The sequence below is a fragment of the Haliotis rufescens genome, unplaced genomic scaffold (assembly GCF_023055435.1).
Source record: "Haliotis rufescens isolate VD_foot unplaced genomic scaffold, xgHalRufe1.0.p SCAF_9, whole genome shotgun sequence".
Lineage (NCBI taxonomy): Eukaryota > Metazoa > Mollusca > Gastropoda > Lepetellida > Haliotidae > Haliotis > Haliotis rufescens.
In genome coordinates, this window is record NW_025964383.1 from 12884392 (window position 1) to 12891998 (window position 7607).

Sequence of the window (7607 nt, forward strand, 5' to 3'; positions counted from 1 at the left end):
CCAGAAGTTTAACTTATGATCTCCTACACCTATCAACTATAACCCCCTGAACCTGTAATCTTGATGTGATATGTGTAAATGTATGTAACATTTAGATAAAAGGTAAAACGTTTGTTGTTGTTTTTGTTTATTTGTTTGTTCGTTGATTAACGCCGCACTCAACAATATTCCAGCAATATGATGCTGGTCGTTAACTAATCGAGTCTGGACCAGACAATTCAGTGATTGGCGTCAAGAGCATCCATTTTCGCAATTTGGATACGATGGCATGCATAAACCAAGTCAGCGAGCCTCACCGTCCAATCCTATTTGTCCCCTCTTACAAGCATAGTCGCCTCTCACAACTTGCATGTGTTGCTGAAGACCTTTTCTGACTTTGATCTTCATGGGTGACGTAAATCTATTATGGTACATGGTACGACACACAAGAAGGCAAGTCGCCGAACCTGACCAATCGATGGATGCTGTCGCCTCGTTTTGCATGCTGACAGGGGATAGCAGTGGGATTTCTTTAGATATTTATCAAACAAAATAAAGGAAGTGACATTGCAATAAGCTATTGTTTTGATAATAATAACTTAAAATTTGCTGATTTGCCGGACGAAGGAGGGCAGTTTAAAAGATTGAGGGCTTATGCGAATGATTATTACCAGCAAAAATAGCGTTACCGTTATTATAGATAAATTAGATAGAATTTGTTTTCAGATGAATATAAACATCAATATCGGTTTTGAAATATTTACTGCAATCAACAAACAACGAATGCCACTGAAGAACAAATTAGATGACGTCAAAGCTGACTCCCTAACAACGGGAGTCAAGCAATATGAGGGCATTATCAAGTTACAATGGTCTGCTAATTCTGATAACATGCGGGCAGTTTAAAGATAATTCTCCCCATTTTAGCTATAAATTGCGTGGATCGATGCTCATGATGGCAATTACTGAACTGTTTGGTCGAGACTTGATTATTTATAGACCACTGTCATTTATCTCAACAATTGCTGAATGTGGCGTTAAACAGCAAACATAGTTGTAGCAATATACCAGGCAACAGAAATGCCCTCAGCATTGGGACACTTTAACCATTATAATATGATTTTGTTATATTATTCCATAATGTTCCTCGGTAACATTTGTCTTGAAAACCTGTACAGTTTCCGAATACGATTTCAAGGCAACAAGCTGGTAGGGAGATGGAGGTTTAGGTTGTATAAACCTTATGCATGTGCCGCCACTAACACCATCAACATCAACATGACCACCAACACGACACGATCACTAACACCATAACAACACCAATACCAACAACACGCACGATCACTAACACCATAACAACACCAATACCAACAATAGCAAGATCAACCCCAACAACACAAACAACAACTATATCAACAACAACAACATCAACAACACAACCAACCACAGCAAGAACACCACCGACACGACCACCAACAACACGCACGACCTTTTACACCACCAACTTCACCAATACCAACAACAGCAAGATCAACACCAATACCACAAACAACAAGATCAACAACAACACCAACAACATCGATAACACCACCAACACCCACAACGACACACACCACCGTGGGTCTAGCTGAAGTGGTAAACGTCTGAGACCTATATCACTCCGGGCTTTCCTTGAACATTAAGCTGACACGCCGTGATATAACTGGAATAATGTTAAAAGCAGCGCTGAACCCAACTCACTCATCTTTGGAGACTAAACTTTGATGTTCTTTAATTCGGGATTTGAGGGGCCTAGATGTTTCTCCAATGAAAGCTTGCCTACAACTGCACGGAATGTGGTACACTGCTCTTGATGGTTCTAGCTTGTGGCTGGATGGTTCAACTCCACCTCCCCTCGTGCTCCGAACTAGACGTACATGTAGTTGCGTCGTTATCGCAGTCTGATGTAACGTCGTCGGATTCCCCTTCCAATCTAGATGTAGATGTAGTTGCATCGTTATCGCTGTCTGACGTAACGTCGTCGGATTCCCCTTTCGAACTAGACGTACATGTAGTTGCATCGTTATCGCTGTCTAACGGAACGTCGTCGGATTCCCCTTCCGAACTAGACGCACATGTAGTTGCATCGTTATCGCTGTCTGACGTAACGTCGTCGGATTTCCCTTCCGAACTAGACGCACATGTAATAGCGTCGTTATCGCTGTCTGACGTAACGTCGTCGCATTCCCCTTCCGAACTAGACGTACATGTAGAAGCGTCCCTGACTCCGTCTGACGTGTCAGCTTCGCTACCCCCTTCTTCCGAACAGAAATACTTAGGTTTCCGAGAGGTGGTGAGGTGAAGAGGGGTTTAAGATTATTACACTTATATAGCAACGTGCATGTGCGTGTGTGTGTGTGTGTGTGTGTGTGCGTGCTTGCGTGCGTGCGTGCGTGCGTGTGATTGTACTAGTCCGGACTAATCTCGATGTTATAGTGTTGGCCGACAGATGCCATGCCTCAGTTTAACATGAATACCCAGCTAAGACACAGTATACTGACTCTAAGCCGACCAAGCCTTGTTGCCGAGCGCCAGACAGGGTAATAACAAGTACCATCTCTTATCAAAGACGCCGAATGTGCTATAACCTCTTATGTAACACATCGTTGTAAATTAATGGTCCCGATGCAATCTCACGCAATAAGACCTCAGCAATGCATGGTGGGTAACGTTGATAACGTTGCCAGTTATGGCGGCAGGTTATATCGAGGCTCGGCGGTAGACAACTATGTGGAACTACAAGCTACGTCCATCTTATTTCTTATAAAGCACATTGGATTCCAATCTCGGGTTATCACAGAATGTTATGGAGTTGACAGAACCTCGACATCGGAGAGAAGCGTTCGTAAAATAGCACGACTACAATTTAACCGAGAATGCTGTGTTGATATGGGATCTTGGATTGCTTGAAATTATCGAAAAAATCAGATCAGGCGCTAAAACAACCGTATGACGCGGAACCTCGTTTTCAATCGGTTATCGGCTGAACACGTGGTTTTCGGACATTGGTCGAAGCGTGTCATCTCGGTATTGGCGCCTCTGAGCGTTGTCCGGGCGAGACGTGACCATCAATCTTATATACCTTGGAGAGATATCAAATCGTCGCTGTATGTCGTCGGTATAAATCCCATCGTCGGCTAGTCGTACAAAACAACTACATTGAATCCCGTGGTCACAGGCTCATGATCAGTGACATGACCATCGATCTTACATACCTTGGTTTGGAGTGACTTGGATAGTTTTGGACGCGTTTCCAACATATCGTTTCGAGAGCACCTACAAGAGAAGGATATACATTTAATAATAAAAAGAACATGCGTACAGAGAGAGACAGAGAGAGAGAGAGAGAGAGAGAGAGAGAGAGAGAGAGAGAGAGAGAGAGATGTCAAATCGTCCTGTATGTCGTCGGTATAAATCTCATCGTCGGCTTGTCGTACAAAGCAACTACATTGAATCGGGTGGTCACAGGCTCATGATCAGTGACTTGCCTGAATGCTTGACATTGCACCCGACGAGACGGGATGTTACTGATGAAGCCAGACACTGGGTTGACTCAAATATTTACAGACCACAGTGATATAGCTGGCACATGGCTGAGTGCGGAGTGTAAATACACACAAACACACATACATATCATCATCATCATCATCATCATCATCATCATCATCTGCTCAATGTTATAAGAGGGAAATCAATAGAGGACTCTTGTCTTGTCTTGTCAGATCTAGAATGTGTTACTCATCAAGTGACTGGTATTTTCACGAGTGGAGCACCCACAAGTTAACACTTAACTTTGCAGATAAGATAAACATTGTGTTTGACTAGAAAATGTAAAATGTTTCGCTTATTATGAAAGTCGTTCGGGCATTAAGCGCCATTTCTACATGTTATTTTACTTGAGTGAAATATCGATTATATATACTCTTAAAAAAAGAAACGTTAAGTCAGTTTTGTGTAAGGTAGGAAAATACATTTACACGAGGAACTGTACAAGGTATGGAGCCAAAATGTTTTGGGGAGAACACTTGGTGATAGTACTCATCTCAGTTATCGGTACATAGGAAAAGTCCAAGGTGAAGGTCCGTTCGAATCGATAGCGGCCTGACATCTCCTGCCCATGGAAGACACGATTATGCGAATCACATCCTGGGGTATGATAGCCCACTCGACCTGCAACACGAAAGTCAACAGCTGCAAAGTCTGGGGTTGTGGTTGACGTCTGCGTAGCCGTCTATCCAATTCATCCCACAGGTGCACTATCGGGTTCATATCCGGGAATCTGGAGGGTCAGGGGAGAACATCAACGTTGTTGTTGTAAAGACAGGCTCTTGTGATCCGTGCTGTATATGGCCGAGCGTTGTCCTGCTGGAATGCACCGTTACCGTTGGCTGCAATTGGGAGGACGTGTGGTAGGAGAATTTCGTTAATGTATCGTTGAACCGTAAGACTGCCCTAGATGTCAACCAACCCTGTCCTGCCATTATGAGAGATAGCCGCCCACATCATAACGCTACCCCCACCAAACCTGTCCACTTCCTGTACGCGTAACGTTCTCCACGACGTCTGTAGACCTGTGCTCTTTCATTCCCTCGACGGTGGAGAAATCTTGATCTCGATGTTGTCGACTCAATATGAGGCATCGAACAGGACGTTTTGCTCGTAGACCTGCTGCTCTTAAACGGTGTCGTACGGTCTGGTCGGAGATTCTGCGCAGTCAGGGTATTTGGGATGCGGTTAAGGTGTCTGTGGTCGTGCTTTCACGTAGATGGCGCACTCGGATGTAGCGATCTTGGGCGGGGGTGGTTACTCTTGGTCATCCCGACCTTGGCCGATCACGTGTTGACCCGTGCTGTTGAAACTGATCCAATAGCCTTGTGATGGTGCTGGGTGCTATATTGAAAACCCTGGCTACAGCTAATCGGGATTCCCCTGCCTGCAAGCGTCCTTTGACGCTGTTTCGTTTCACTTCTGTTAATCTTGGCGTGTTGTTGAACTGTCACTGTTCGACTGACACAGATGCCAGGCAATCAAAAACACTGCACTTTACTACCGTTTATGGTGTTGCTGCAGGTTTAGTACGTGCAACTCCATGGTACTTTTGTTAATGTACTGGGTGCGTTTTTTTCCGAATCGTACTTGTTTCCCGACGTATTGTTTTCATGTCCTTGTTGTGATCATTTTGATCACGGAAATGTGTCACTGTCACTAAAACACATAAAACCACTTCGTTTTGCACCTCTTGGTCCGCTGATTTTTCTTTTATTGCCAAAATAAATTGTATCGCATTTCTTTTTTTTGAAGAGTATATTTGGGGATGCTGACAGTATTTCATCACTAAATGCATTTATCAATTTATCAAAGTCAGCATATAACGAATATACCGCTAGGTTATGTTTTAGCCTAAGCATCTACTCATCAACTTTTGATCTGTGAAGATTCGGGTTGAAATAGATCAGCAAGTCAAACTAAGGAATTGCATCCGACACAACTTTTGTCACGGATGCGTCAAATTTGGAAATGTCCACCACATGTCTTCCACAAAAAGTTTTGAAGGTTTTATTGTGTGTTGTAACCATGATAGTGAGTGAGTGAGTGAGTGAGTGAGTATGGTTTACGCCGCCTTGAGCAATATTCCAGCAATATCACGGCGGGGGACACCAATATCACGGTGGGCTTCACACATTGTGCCCATGTCGGGAATCGAACTCGGGTCTTCGGCGTGACGAGCGAACGCTTTAACCACTAGGCTACCCGACCGCCCCCTATGATCTTGATCAAACATCTTCTGAGCAAGAGTCGCTCTTTGAAGTCATGGTAGCAAGAACATGCTCGATTGTACTTCAAAAGTTATGGAATGTAAACGCTATCGTTGATATCCTGTGTCTTGTGGACAGTGTTTTGACCTCTGAAGCTTTATGCATGGATCTAAATATGAAACAGATGAAGTGGTCTCACTGGTCTCCTTTATTTCTAGTCCAGGTGGGTAAATCAGTGGAAGAAATCGTTCATTTGAACGATATCAGATCATCGATATACCTGAAGCTTAAAGGGGCACTGATCTGAAGCAACTCCGCGGGACTGGTTGTTGCCTTTGTTATTGTCTTTTCCCCGTAAATACCCGGATGATATAGCAAATCTAGACTAGTTCGCGACCTGTGCTGCGCCATTCGTAAGCGCATTTGACACCTTTATTGATAGTATAAGGATGTATTGTCACATTGGTCAACAAAAGGAAATACAGTTTTGGAAATAATAAGGAAATGTAGGTATCTTTGTGGGTAGCATCGGTAATTGTGACGAAGTTTTGATAAGTCACTTGCTTGGTAATTTTGCGATTTTCGTTTACACTAGTTTAACTTGCAACACAAAGTAAATATTTCACCTTAGCATTGCTCACTTTATCGTGTGTATATTTTTACAGTCAAAATGTGTAACATTTTCACTTAGAAAATTTATTTAACGCCTGGATATTTATTTTACAAATTGCCTGAGAAAAAATTCCATTTGTATCATTATGATAACGAATTCCTAACATTTTTATGATTAATATCATCACCAAGTGACTGAAAATGTAAGGATTAAAAGTACTTTTCTAAATTGTTTGGCTTCTAATCCTAGCATAATTAATCTATTGTGATCTTTAAAGCCCCTTTGAACGTCTTAATCATTTTAAGTCAATCTTTTAAATAAATGGACAGATTTTTCAGGCAATTTGTAAAATAATATCCAGGCGTTAAATAAATTTTCTATTTGGACATTTTATAAATTGCCTGAGTGAATCTCATTTTACACATTGACTGTAATATATACAGACTTGTGAAAACAACGTCTGTCGCGCATCGAAGAACTTCCCAACCAAGACGTAGAGGAACAAGAATGATTCTGTTCAATGCTGCAGCAAATGAATGAAAACAAAATGCAAATATCATAATTACAACCTACCAAAGTTATATGTATAATTTTAGGCAGCTACCTTGTTCGAGGAATGTACCCGTGAATATCCACATAACGGAACAATATCCCATACATCTTCAGCCGTACAAAGAAACATTTTCGATGTCACGTGTCTCTGGAACAATCGAATATTTTAAAATATGTATAGCGTTTCGGGATATTATAACCCGTGTTCGTTTCTCAACTGACCACTTGTTTTTTTTCAGTTGTTTCACATAGGTTTCAAGTCCCAAAGGTCAGCTGAGAAGCCCACATGACAACTATTTTCATAATATCCACGGTTCTTAAAAAATCCCTTGAGTTAGATAACAATGAGCGATCAATCAACGTATTATCGGTTAACCTTTGAACATAGTATGTTGTTTTTACATCGGCATATCACGCCATGATATGAGTGTATTCCTTTTGCTTTAGTAAACCTGGACAATTAAAAACTTACTTTTGACATATCCACTGTGCAAGATAACAGCGATTAATCAATCAACGTATTTTCTGTTGATTCTTTGATGGCTAGGAATGATCCGTTGATTTACATTCAATTCATCTCTTGCTTGGCTGCCACGTGCATATTACAAAACACACATTTCACCTCACTTCAAACCTGAATTTAGATAATGAATAACTACCCCAGACAC

General features: G+C 41.9%; 1 protein-coding gene across 2 annotated transcripts in view; it reads left to right on the forward strand.

The window, feature by feature from the left end:
• Positions 1 to 7607, forward strand: part of LOC125377429 — a 44714-nt gene that overhangs the window by 12941 nt on the left and 24166 nt on the right. The gene's annotated exons all lie outside the window — the stretch shown is intronic.